Source organism: Staurois parvus, unplaced genomic scaffold, assembly GCF_062004578.1.
Source record: "Staurois parvus isolate SC_StPar_1 unplaced genomic scaffold, SC_StPar_1.0 ptg000440l, whole genome shotgun sequence".
Lineage (NCBI taxonomy): Eukaryota > Metazoa > Chordata > Amphibia > Anura > Ranidae > Staurois > Staurois parvus.
Window position 1 is genome coordinate 2,603,231 of NW_028318236.1, and position 13,607 is coordinate 2,616,837.

The window sequence follows — 13,607 nt, forward strand, 5'->3', positions numbered from 1 at the left end:
CCCTGAGTAACAATTCTGTGTCCCTCAGTAACAATTCTGTGTCCCTCAGTAACAATTCTGTGTCCCTCAGTAACAATTCTGTGTCTGTCCCTGAGTAACAATTCTGTGTCCCTCAGTAACAATTCTGTGTCCCTCAGTAACAATTCTGTGTCTGTCCCTCAGTAACAATTCTGTGTCTGTCCCTGAGTAACAATTCTGTGTCTGTCCCTGAGTAACAATTCTGTGTCTGTCCCTGAGTAACAATTCTGTGTCCCTCAGTAACAATTCTGTGGCCCTAAGTAACGTTTCTGTGGCCCTAAGTAACATTTCTGTGGCCCTAAGTAACGATTCTGTGGCCCTAAGTAACGTTTCTGTGGCCCTAAGTAACGTTTCTGTGGCCCTAAGTAACGATTCTTTTGCCCTAAGTAAAGTTTCTGTGGCCCTAAGTAACGTTTCTGTGGCCCTAAGTAACGATTCTGTGGCCCTAAGTAACGTTTCTGTGGCCCTAAGTAACGTTTCTGTGTCCCTAAGTAACGATTCTGTGGCCCTAAGTAACGTTTCTGTGGCCCTAAGTAACGTTTCTCTGGCCCTAAGTAACGTTTCTGTGTCCCTAAGTAACGTTTCTGTGTCCCTAAGTAACGTTTCTTTGGCCCTAAGTAACGTTTCTCTGGCCCTAAGTAACGTTTCTGTGTCCCTAACTCTCTCCCTCAATACAGACAGCTCTGCCTCTCTTGAATGACTGGAGACAAATGGAGAATTCTAAAATGGCCGCCATTTATAGCTCGACCATTACACAGTGCTGGCTGGCTGGCTGCTGATTGGCTAATGCGATCACATGTTATGAATGAATGCATTATGGGTCAGCGCGCCTTGTCTGCGCGCCTTCCCAGACATCCCCACTCCGTCGCCGCCATTTTAGGAAAAATTTCGATTCGCGCATCCGAAGTCTGCTAATTTTTGGATTCGCCGCGAATCTAAATTTTCCTAATATTCGAAACGAATTCCACTTCGCCGAGTTCGATTCACTCATCTCTAGTAATTACCTTTTTTTTTTTTCTTCACTATACAGTTGTTCAGAAATCCATCTGTCACTTTCCCCCTTCAGCTGAAAGAAAGTTTATTTTAGTTTATTTCCCCAAGTTAAAACATATAATGTTTCCTTTCAGTTTCTTAAAAGATACAAAGTATCCTTTAGCTTCCTGGCAACTGACAGCAAATGTTGTGAGCTATAATGAAGAAAAAAAAAAGCCGGCAATTGCATTTAAAAATCAGCACTGACGTACACTTCGTATGAAAAAAATTAGTAAAAAATAATTTTCAGTGAACTCATCAATGCAGATGCTATTTGCTGGGGAGTATAGACATCTGCAAATTTTTTGTTAAAGTTATGTGCGAGGGGCTGAATTTTGTGGAGCCGGTCAAATTCATGGTCACCCCGAGGACGAGAGTGTATTGTCTTTGAAATGCATAAAATACACTATACTCTCATATCTATTCCTGACCATGGCATCAGAGAACACGGACATATGATGAATGGGGTCTGTGGACCAATACAACCGCAACTCATTTCTTTTAGTAATGCCCATGTTGAGGGTTAGGCCCAAAACAAATTTTAATTCGGAAACCGTAATGAGTTTCCATGCGAATCGTCTGGCAAGGTTTGATATTGGGTTGGCGGCGATAAACTGTTGTGCATATAAATTGCTTTGATCCACAATCAATGCATACAGATATTCCGTGAATAACAGCTCCAAAAAATCAAGGGGAGTAGTTAAATTTGCTATTTCCACCTGAATTCCGGGTTGTGATAGTGAATGGGGGAAGTACAGGTGCTGCAGAATTTGTGAGCTGCCAATCGGGATATGCAATCACATCCGGAAGGATACTAGGGGCTCTATGGGCCTGCGTGTGACTCCTTGGTGGTTGCGGGACAATACTTGTGCTCGCCAACGCACCAGCTTGTACTGCACTTATGGGACTCACCACGTCACCAAGTCATACTGCAGTGCTGGTATTATTATTATACAGGATTTATATAGCACCAACAGTTTGCTCAATGCTACAATATAATGGGAGATAATACAGAACAATACAGTTCAATACAAGAGGGTTAGAAGGGCCCTGACCCTTGGAGCTTACAATCTAAGAGGTATGTGAAAGACCAGGATGTACTAGGTCATTGGTGCTCGCTAGTTCACCAAAAGATAGCGTGGCACTATTACTGGCACTCTGCTGCATATGAGAGTCATCAAAATTTACCAGCAAGTGCTAACAGAGATCAGGCCTGATTCTGCAAACACTGCGGTTTTGTGTGCAGTGTATCAAGTGACAGTGACCTACTGACACTGCACTTGCTGGGGGAGAAGGGGAGGTAAGCGTAGGGGCTAAACACAGGTGCTGGCAGGTGCCAGGGTTGATCCCGCTAATGCTGCGTTTTGGGGGATGCTATACTAATGTGAATGCTGGTATAGTGCTGATCTGATCAAAGGTATTGATCCGTTCATACACTATACTAGCAATGGAGGAAGTAGCAGAGGGGGTTGTTAATCAGTATCAGCTGCTTTGGTGTTAATTTCTAGATGGGCAATAATGAGACAACCCCCAAAACAGGAATGGTTTTACTGGTGGAGACCACTGACAGGTTTTTCCCTACTCATCTTTTCTGTTTTTCACTAGTTTTGCATTTGGCTAGGGTCAGTGTCACTACTGGCAGCATGAGGCGATACCTGGACCCTACAGAGGTTGCACAGACAGTCCAACTCTTCCAGGATAGCACATCAATATGTGCCATTGCCAGAAGGTTTGCTGTGTCTCCCAGAGTCCCAGCACAGTCTCAACAGTATGGAGGAGATTCCAGGAGACAGGCAGTTACTCTAGGAGACCTGGACAGGGCTGTAGAAGGTCCTTAACCCATCAGCAGGACCGGTATCTGCTCCTTTGTGCATGAAGGGACAGAATGAACACTGTCAGAGCCCTACAAAATGACCTCCAGCAGGCCACTGGTGTGAATGTCTCTGACCAAACAATCAGAAACAGACTTCATGAGGGTGGCCTGAGGGCCCAATGTCCTCTAGTGAGCCCTGTGATCACTGCCCGGCACCATAGAGCTTGATTGGCATTTGCCATTGAACACCAGAATTGGCAGGTCCACCACTGGCGTCCTGTGCTTTTCACAGATGAGAGCAGGTTCACCCTGAGCACATGTGACAGACATGAAAGGATCTGGAGAAGCCATGGAGAACGTTTTGCTGCCTGCAGCATGGTTTAGCATGACTGTTTTGGTGGTGGGTCAGTGATGGTCTGGGGAGTCATATCCATGGAGGGGCGCACAGACCTCTACAGGCTAGGCAATGGCACTCTGACTGCCATTAGGTATCGGGATGAAATCCTTGGACCCATTGTCAGACCCTACGCTGGTGCAATGGGTCCTGGGTTTCTCCTGGTGCATGGCAATGCCCGGCCTCATGTGATGAGAGTATGCAGGCAGTTACTGGAGGATGAAGGAATTGATACCATTGAATGGCCCCCAGGCTCGCCTGACCTAAATCCAATAGAACACCTCTGGGATATCATGTTTCGGTCCATCCGACGAAGCCAGGTTGCACCTCAGACTGTCCAGGAGCTCAGTGATGCCCTGGTCCAGATCTGGGAGGAAATCCCCCAGGACACCATCCGTCATCTCATTAGGAGCATGTCCCAATGTTGTCAGGCATGCATACAAGCATGTGGGGGTCATACAAACTACTGAGGACTATTCTGAGTTGCTGAAATAAAATTTCAGCAAAATGGACTAGCCTGCTGCATCATTTATTCACTTTGATTTTCGGGGTGTCTTTGAATTCAGTCCTCTGTAGGTTGATCATTTCCATCCAACGATGGGGACTCCTTACCTTCCTAACACATTACCCCGTCCAGATCAATATAGAGATCCAGACTGATATTGTTCCCCATTGAGATCTGATGTGTGTTCATAGGGTTCATAGTGATCCTCTCATTGATATGAGCCATGTGTATTTCCATCCACAGCCAGTGCTGAGCACAGATATAAGCAGCATCTCCATCATTTCATGCCTAGCACGTGCTTGTCGGCTTTCAGCCAATAACAACAGCACCGTACAACTAGGACACACCTCCCTGTCACTCTGGAGCCAATTAGCGGACAGGGCACGCCCCTCCCGATCTCCGCACTGTTCGGGCTGTAGAACACGCCCCAGGTCCTCAGCCCTGATTTAGCTGTCAGCATTAGGATACGCCCTTCCCCTTGTAGTTGGGACACACGCATCCTCCCACTACAAGGGCAGGACACGCCCCCGCTAACACACGCCCCTACTGAGCTCTGCTGCTCTTTGCACCAATGCCCGCGGCGCTAAGTCATCTGTCAGTTAGGACACGCCCTTCCCCTGTTGATGGAATACACTGTAGTTGGACACGCCTCCTTTATCAGGAAACCGAAAGTAGAGCAGACGGGGCGGGGAGGGGGCGTGTCCCTGGCGGTTCAGCAGATGGCGGTAGGTGTCTGGTTTGTTTATGGTGATGGTGGCCGGGCGGGGGGTCCGCACTGTGTACATGGGGACGGACAGACATCAGCCGCACATACAGACATGCGCATGTCCTCCAGTGTACATGATATGGGGGGCATTTCCCTGCCCATCATCTGCTCCCTGTGTGGCCCTGGGGTGAGATTCTGGGAGAGGTGGAATGGAAGGCGGGAAGAATGGCAGACAGGCAGGCGATCATCTGCCCAGAGGAAGATGACTGATCACGAGATGATGGCGGGGGGACCGGGGGGAGACATTTACAATACAACCAAGGGGCAAGATATATTATTGTATAGTGGAAGGGGAGGCGCTTTGGTTTTGCTATCTGTGTCCTCACTGGGGAGATTTCCCTTCACTTCCTGTACTGGAACCACAACAGGAAGTGAGAGGAAACCCCTGCAAAGTGGGGGAACCCCTGCAAAGCGAGGAAACCCCTGCAAAGCAGGGGAACCCCTGGTTGTCACCAGAGCTAGTGTCCCCATTGGAAGTTTTCCCTCTATCCCCCTGTTCTAGGGACAGCTCGAAATTAGAGTTTTCTTTTACTTTCAATGATAATGATACACAGGGCAGATAGAGAGGGGTCATCTTCCTGGGAGGGGGGGTGCAAACAGTAATAAAACTTTACAGGGGGCGGGGCTAATCCCTCTCCGCTCTAGAACTAAAAATTAAGTTTGGTCTTTGGTTCTACTTTAACCCCTTGTCTACCGGGCACTTCTACCCCCTTCCTTACCAGGACAATTTTCATCTTTCAGCGCTGTCACACTTTGAATGACAATTGCGCGGTCATGCAACATTGCACCCATTTGACATTTTTATATTTTTTTCACACAAATAGAGCTTTTTTTTGTGGTATTTACTCACGACTGGGTGTTTTATTTTTTGCGCTATAAACAAAAATAGCGCAAAACATTTGAGAAGAAAAAAGTTTCTTTGTTTCTAGTATAAAATTTTGCAAACAGGTAATTTTTTTCCTTCACTGATGTGCGTTGATGAGGTTGCACTGATAGGCGGCACAGATAGGCGGCACTGATTTGCAACAATGAAGGGCACTGATAGGCGACACTGATGGGTGGTATAGCTGGGCGCTGATGGACACTGCTGGGTGGCACTGCTGGGCACTGATCATCAGTCTCCTGATGATCAGTGCTGATCCCTCCTCTGACAATTGCCGGTTATCGGCAGTACTTTCCTCACGTTGTGGCAGCATGAGGAAAGTGTAGCCGATAACCGGCATATGTATTTCCCGGTGATCAGTGTGTCATTGGACACAGCTTGTCATGCGGTAAAAGGCCGCTGTGATTGGCCTTTTATCACATCACGTAGGACACAACGATCATGGAGATCGCCGGGGGCACGTGGGAGGGCGCGTTCTGGGAGGGCATCATATGACGCCCTCCCAGAACTGGACGGCCACAGTGAAGCCATCATTCGGCAAGTGGTTAAAGTTGAGTAGCACCAATGAGAACAGTTCCATTACATGTGATTTGAACGGTCAAGTAGCATCAGTGTGAACCAGGACTTATAGTGGGTTCTCCTCTGCACTGCAAGACTTAAAGGATAAGTTCACCTTTTACACAAAAATAATAAATGTACTTTTTTTGCAGGTAAAAAAATGTGCATTTATTATTTTTGCTTACAGGAGCCTGGAAAGCATTGCACCAGAGATCAGTAGATGACTGATGCCATGCAGGTCTCCTGCAGACCTGTCAGAATATCTGCTTGCTGTACGGGATGTATGGGGTGTGCGGAATGTATGGGGTGTACGGGATGTATGTCTAAGCAGATATACTGACAGGAAGTTCCACAGCACCGTGGTAGTTCATTAATCACAACAACAAGCCTACAGCCACTAAGGCTGCCGGGACTTGCAGTTCGTTCACCGCCACACCAGTCCCAGTGTCCCTGATCACTGCCACACCAGTCCCAGTGTCCCTAATCACCACCACACCAGTCCCAATGGCCCTGACCACCACCACACCCTTACTAGTGGCCTTGATCACTGCCACATCAGTCATATTGTTCCTAATCAGTGCCACAACAGCTACAGTGTCCCTGATCACCAACACACCAGTTGAAGTGTCACCACACCAGTGTAAGCCAGCAGCGGTGTCCCTGATTGTTGCCACACAAATCCTAGTGTTACCACACCAGTGTAGCTAGCAACAGTGTTCCTGATCACCGCTACACAAGTCCCACTGTTACCACACCAGTGCAGCCAGCAACAGTGTTCCTGATCACTGCCACACCAGACAGTGTTGCCTCTGCCTGCTGCCTTTACCAACCCTGGCCACTTTATTGATCATGTTTCTGTCTGCTGCCAGGACCGATCATTTGCCTGTTTGCTGACCATGTCTCTGCCTGTGGCCTAAATTGACCCATCTGCACATCTAGCTGACTACGTGACACCAGTCCCAGCCATCCCCTGAAGATAACTACATTCATGGAACCACAGGAACTCTTTTATTCTTTTTTAGCCTCCTGTTCTTCCTGGCCAATGAACATAGCATAATACCTGGTGGCAGCCACGTCCCAGTAGGCTAAGCATGCTTGGCTTATAGGAACTGTGACTGCTATAGGTGACGCTACACTACACCATATTCATTGATCGCTCGTACAAAGGCAATCGTTAAGGTACATTGGTTTTGACACAATTGGTTGATTTTTCTGATACACAAGATACAATGTCTGGTACATAATCAGTCCAGACAGTGAAAAAGTCTCACATTGTATCGCAATACTTGGGAAGATGCAAAATGGGTTTTGGGTTGTAATTCTAAGTATGCCCCTGCTGTGTGTGAGAAATCTTGTATTAAATTGACACATTTTTGTAAAAAAAATGTTTTCATTTTCATTCCGCAAACTTGTGGCAAAAAAGGAAGCCTTCAAAAGTCTCACCTCCTAAAAAATATCTTGGGGTGTTTACTCTCCGAAATGTAGTCATTTTAAGGGTGTTTCTACTGCCTTGTTGCTCCAAGGCCTCCAAAAATATGTTAATTAGTCAGGAAATTAGATGAAACATATGCCTCTAAAAAGCCTTGAAGGTGAACTTCGGATTTTGGGCCTCTGTTTGGCTAGGCTGTGAAAAATTCTCACACTTGTGGTATCGCCATACTCAGAAGGAGTAGCAGAATATGTTTTGGGATGTATTTATAAGTATGCCTATGCTGTGTTTGTGAAAAACTATTTTTTTTTGTTTAATTTCTTCATTTTTAAAAAATTTGTAAAAAAAATGACAACTTCAAAAAACTCACATAGCATCTTATTAAATACCTTGTTCTGTCTGCTTTCCAAAAAAGGGTCATTTTGGGGGGTATTTGTACTGTTGTGGCATTTTAGGGCCTCAAGAAATGAGATAGGCAGTCATTACATCAGTATTGATCAATTTTCAAATATATATACCATAGTTTGTAGACTCTATAACCGGAGTCTCTAAACTTTCTAAGCAAAGGGTCAGTTGACTGTCATTCAGGCTTTAGGGGGGCCAGACTGTGGCTAGTGGGATTAGAAAACGCCTTGGCATCAGTGGGAGTAAACAATACCCTATCATTGGTTTTAGTGGGAAAAATAGTACCTCATTGTTGGTATGAGTGGGAGGAATGGTGCCCCATTGTTTGTATTTAAGGGAGGAATAATGCCCCATCATTGGTGTCTCTGGGAGAAATGGTGCCCTAGCAATGGTGTCAGTGGATGGAATGGTGCCTCAAGGGCTGGATAAAGGGAAGCAAAAGGCCACATCAGGCCTGCGGGCTGCAGTTTGGAGACCACTGATCTATGACTTTCACACAGACTAAATATACACTGATTTGAGTTATTTTTACCAAAAAAATGTAGCTGAATACATTTTGGCATAAATTTATGTAGAAAGATTATTTATTTGCAAAATTTTATAAAAGAAACTGAATTTTTTTAATTTTCTGTCTTTTTTTGTTTATATACCAAAAAATGAAAATTTCTGTACGTTTCACAGAAAGAAAGCTCAATCTGCCTCAAAAATTGCTAAACATTTAATTTGGGTACAGTGTTGCATGACTGAGTAATTGTTATTCAAAGTGTGGCAGTGCTGTAATCTGAAAAATGGCCTGGGCAGGAAGGGGTGAAAGTATCTGGTCTTGTAGTGGGTAAATTATTTTTTATTCACTTGCATAAACTTCTAGAAACCTTGACTAGTCAATTCCATAGCATAGCCTCCTCCCTCCTTGCACCTCATAGCTCTCTCCTTTTTTTGGGTGTGTCTAAATACTATCTGTGCTGGCCCAGCTCTTCTGCTCCACCCCTCACCACTCTACATAACCCTTTTTGTAGCTGCCAGGGGAGGAGTGAAGGGGAATGCTACAGAATACAGTGTGTAAACATTGCTTGATGAGAGCAAGAGCTAGCCGTGCCATCCCTTTCACTTCCAGGGTTATCCCAGCAGTGAAGAGCCAAACGTATGCACTCCTCCACTTACTGCCCTTTTACTTTTCACTGATCACCAACACACATCTCCACCCTCCTTCACTGTACTGACACGCCTGTCCACTGACCACCAACGTAGCCACACACTCGTCTTCTGCGCCAACACGTACTTGTCCACTGGCCACCACTAACATAACAGCGCATTTTAAACTACAAACTGCTACACACTAGAGGAGATTTACTAAAACTGGAGCACTCCGAGTCTGGTGCAGCTGTACATGGCAGCCAATCAGCTTTTAACTTTAGCTTGTTCAGTTAAGCTTTGGCAATAAAACCTGGAAGCTGATTGGTTTCTATGCAGATTTGCACCAGATTTTGCACTCTCTAGATTTAGTAAATAAACCCCTATGTATGCTGTATATTCCATTCCCCGGGTCTCTTTAATTTTTTTTTTTAATTGTAGGAATTCACTGTTGCATCCAGTTCAACAAACGGGCACGTTTTGCAGACTTTTTTTTAACTATATGACCAATCATAACTGTTACAGGAACATCCATATGAATAAGCACTAAATACTTTTTTATAATCAGAACAGATTGTTTTCCTTTTTCTCAGTCTACGCTTTTTTAGATGTTTTTAGTAAAAAGCACAAATTATTGCTTCCAGGTGCATCTTTCTTCAGTTTTTCACTTCACAACAAATGCTGTTAATTTAATTTGCTAAATAATTAATATTACTTCTGGCCTAAACAGCTGTGATCACTGATTACACCTCTAAAAACAGAAGAAAAATTTCATGTTTCTGTACTCAAAAAAACTGGTCCTCCCAATCGTATCAGATACTGTCTCACTCTCCTGATCTGTATACCCCCCATACCTAACTAAATTGGAAAATGAGCTGGGCATCACCTTTACAGATCAGCGAAAAGCTAGGATTCTGAAGATGACCCACAGTGCCTATATCTCTAATAAGATTCTAGAAATGGGCTTTAAAATTCTCCCACAGTGGTAGAGTGTCCCTAAAACCCTGCAGAAACTCTTCCCACTGTCCTTCAATGTACTGGCACATTTGACTGTACTGACATCTTGTCCACTGACCACCACTGCATCCATGCACTTGTCCACTGCACCAACACACACTTGTCCATTGACCACCACTGCACCCACACACTTGTCCACTACGCCAACACACAATTGTTCATTGACCACGACTGCACCCACACACTTGCCCACTGCACCAACACACACTTGTTCATTGACCACCACTGCGCCAACACACACTTCTCCATTGACGACCAGTGCATCCACACACTTGTCCACTGCGCCAACACACACTTGTCCATTGACCACCAATGCACCCACACACCTGTCCACTGCACCAACACACACTTGTTAATTGACCACCAATGCACCAACACACACTTGTTAATTGACCACCACTGCACCCACACTTGTCCACTGCACCAACACACACTTGTAAATTGACCACCACTGCTCCCACACATGTGTCCACTGCACCAACACACACTTGTTAATTGACCACCACCTTTACAGATCAGTAAAAAGATTGGATTATGCAGATGACCCATAGTGCTTCCCACTGTCCTTCAATGCACCAGCACATTTGACTGTACTGACATCTTGTCCACTGACCACCGCTGCATCCATGCACTTGTCCACTGCACCAACATACACTTGTCCATTGACCACCACTGCACCCACACACTTGTCCACTACGCCAACACACACTTGTTCATTGACCACCACTGCACCCACACACTTGTCCACTGCGCCAACACACACTAGTCCATTGACCACCGCTGCACCCATACAGTTGTCCACTGCGCCAACACACACTTGTTCATTGACCCCCGCTGCACCCACAAACTTGTCCACTGTGCCAACACACACTTGTCCATTGACCACCAATGCACCCACATACGTCCACTGCGCCAACACACACTTGTCCATTGACCACCACTGCATCCACACACTTGTCCACTGCACCAACACACACTTTTCCATTGACCACCACTGCATCCACACACTTGTCCACTGCACCAACACACAATTTTCCATTGACCACCACTGCATCCACACACTTGTCCACTGTGCCAACATGCACTTGTCCATTGACAATCTCCTTTACAGACCAGTAAAAAGATAGGATTCTGCAGATGACCCATAGTGCCTCTATTTTCTTGTAAGGGACAGGACTTTAAAATTCTCTTATGGTGATGTATGGTCCATAGAACCCCGCACAAACTCTTTCCACACACATGTCCACTGCGCCAACACACACTTGTCTGTTGATCACCGTCATTAGAGATCAGCAAAAAGGTAGGATTCTGCAGGTGACCCACTATCTATTAGTAGATATGACTTTTAAATTTAACTCACAGTGGTATAGGGTCCTTAAAACCCCGCACAAACTCTGCCTGCAGAGCCCCACCCTTTGTTGATGTAAAAAAAGTGAGTGTTCCCTTTTGCATATCTTCTGGTCCTCCATGAGCATACAGGCTTTTGGGATCTGATAAAAACTAGAATTCTTCAACTGATGGATAACCAAATGCATGCCTCTTTTGGAAACAAACTACACAACCCAGCAGTTGGCTTGTGGTTTTAACTAAATCAAATTGATGGAGGGACTCATGGCTGCTGTGAACTATACGGAAGAACAGTTCCACAAAACATGATTCGGTAGAATTGACCTTGACATCTTTTTGTTCTTGAGCGATTCCTAGACATATAGCATGAGAGATCTTCCATGCATTAGACTGAGCTCTAATGCGGGATTGCACATCTCATGGGTCAGCTTGGTTGGAACCCTTGCCCTTCATTCTCCCAACCTTTCTACTTCTTTTTCCCTTATCTTTTGTTTTGTCGTGTCTTCTTGATCTACTCCTTTCTGTAGCTTACTTGCTCATTATTGCTTAATTTTTTATTTATTTTTTTGGACCAAGAAGTCAGTTCCTTTTTTAAATCATTCAGAAACTCCTCAATATAGGCAGTAATGGATAAAAGGGCTACTTTTCTGCAGGAGAAACCGAGTTCCGAAAGTGTCTATAAATCAGCCTCCCACTACTATTATTCCTTTACTGTCAATTTATAATGACATTAAACATTTTAAAGGTTGACTACAATTTTGTGGGAAAAAAATATAGCGAGTAAAAAAAAATAGTTTAGCATATACAATTCTTACACAACCCATATTGTAATTTAATGTTATTAAAAATTAATTTTCCTTTTCTGCAGCCGCTATAATTTTCTGAAAATCACTGCAATATGGCTCCTGGAGACATTCCATACTCCGATGGTGTACTCTCTGCTCCCTAAGGTTTCACACTGATCCATAGCAAAAACACATATGTGTTTTTGCCGTGTTTTTACCACGTTTGCGGTGCATTTTTTACAGGAGATATGGCTCAAAAAAATGCACTAAAATGCAACATGGGTGCGTTTTCGATGCGTTTTTGACAGGTTTTACATTTATTTCAATAGAGAGGTGTATTTTTGGACCAGCAACAGATCAGTGTGAAGATTTCAATGGGAATACATGGTAATAATTTGTTCTTCTGCTGTAACGCAAAAGAGGAAGAAAAACAGATCAGTGTGAATGTGGCCTAAAACTGGCCATACATGTGTAGGTTTTTGTACGAGAACGTTTGTTTGAAGAACATTCGTTTGATTTTCTAATTGTTAATGGCGTCAAATCGATGTTCATTTTTTACAGCAGTGACTGGAAAATTCAAAGGGGCAGCAAGAATAACTTTTCTCAAACAAATTTTCAGCCAGTGTATGTGGTTATCGTTCATAAATTACATTCATTTTAATATCGAATGTTAAAAGCAAAAGACAATTTTCTAACAAAGTTTGTCCATTCATCGAATGTTCAAAGAATGTTCTTACGACTTTCAGCTCAGCCAGTCAAACAGCCGAAGCCCACAAACCCAGAAGGAAGACCGGGTGAAGATGGAAGCCCTGTCACCGGTGACAGCGTGCCGCTGGAGGGCTTCGTTCTAAGAAGTCTTTCATAATGTGTTAGTATGGGATGCATTCTAGCACATAATGCTACGGTACATCCAGAAAGTATTCACAGCGCTTAACGTTTGCCACACTTTATGTTACAGCCTTATTCCAAAATGGATTAAATTTGTTTTTTTCCTCAATATTCTACAAACAATACCCCATAATGACAACATGAAAGAAATTCGTTTTGAAATCTTTGCAATTTATTAAAAAAAAAAAAAACACATACATAAGTATTCACAGCCTTTGCTCAATATTTTGTTGAAGCACCTTTAGCACCAATTACAGCCTCAAGTTGTTTTGAGTATGATGCTACAAGCTTGGCACATCTATTTTTCGGCAATTTCTCCCATTCTTCTTTGCAGTACCTCTCAGGCTCCGGCAGGTTGGATGGGGAGCGTCGGTGCACAGCCATTTTCAGATCTCTCCAGAGATGTTTAATCGGGTTCAAGTCTGGGTTCTGGCTGGGCCACTCCAGGACATTCATAGAGTTTGCCCGTAGCCACTCCTTTGTTATGTGTGCTGTGTGCTTAGGGTCATTGTCCTGTTGAAAGATGAACCGTCGCCCCAGTCTAAGGTCCAAAGCACTCTGGAACAGGTTTTCATCAAGGATGTCTCTGTATATTGCTGCATTCATCTTTCCTTTGATCCTGACTAGTCTCCCAGT

General features: G+C 44.4%; 1 protein-coding gene across 1 annotated transcript in view; it reads left to right on the top strand.

Annotated features, from left to right (window-relative positions):
- The first annotated feature begins 4,345 nt into the window (after nt 1–4,345).
- Nucleotides 4,346–13,607, top strand: part of CCDC82 (coiled-coil domain containing 82) — a 39,527-nt gene continuing 30,265 nt past the window's right edge. The window contains exon 1 of the mRNA XM_089687923.1: nt 4,346–4,487. The gene's annotated coding sequence lies outside the window, so the exon portion shown is untranslated. The remainder of the gene's footprint in view (nt 4,488–13,607) is intronic.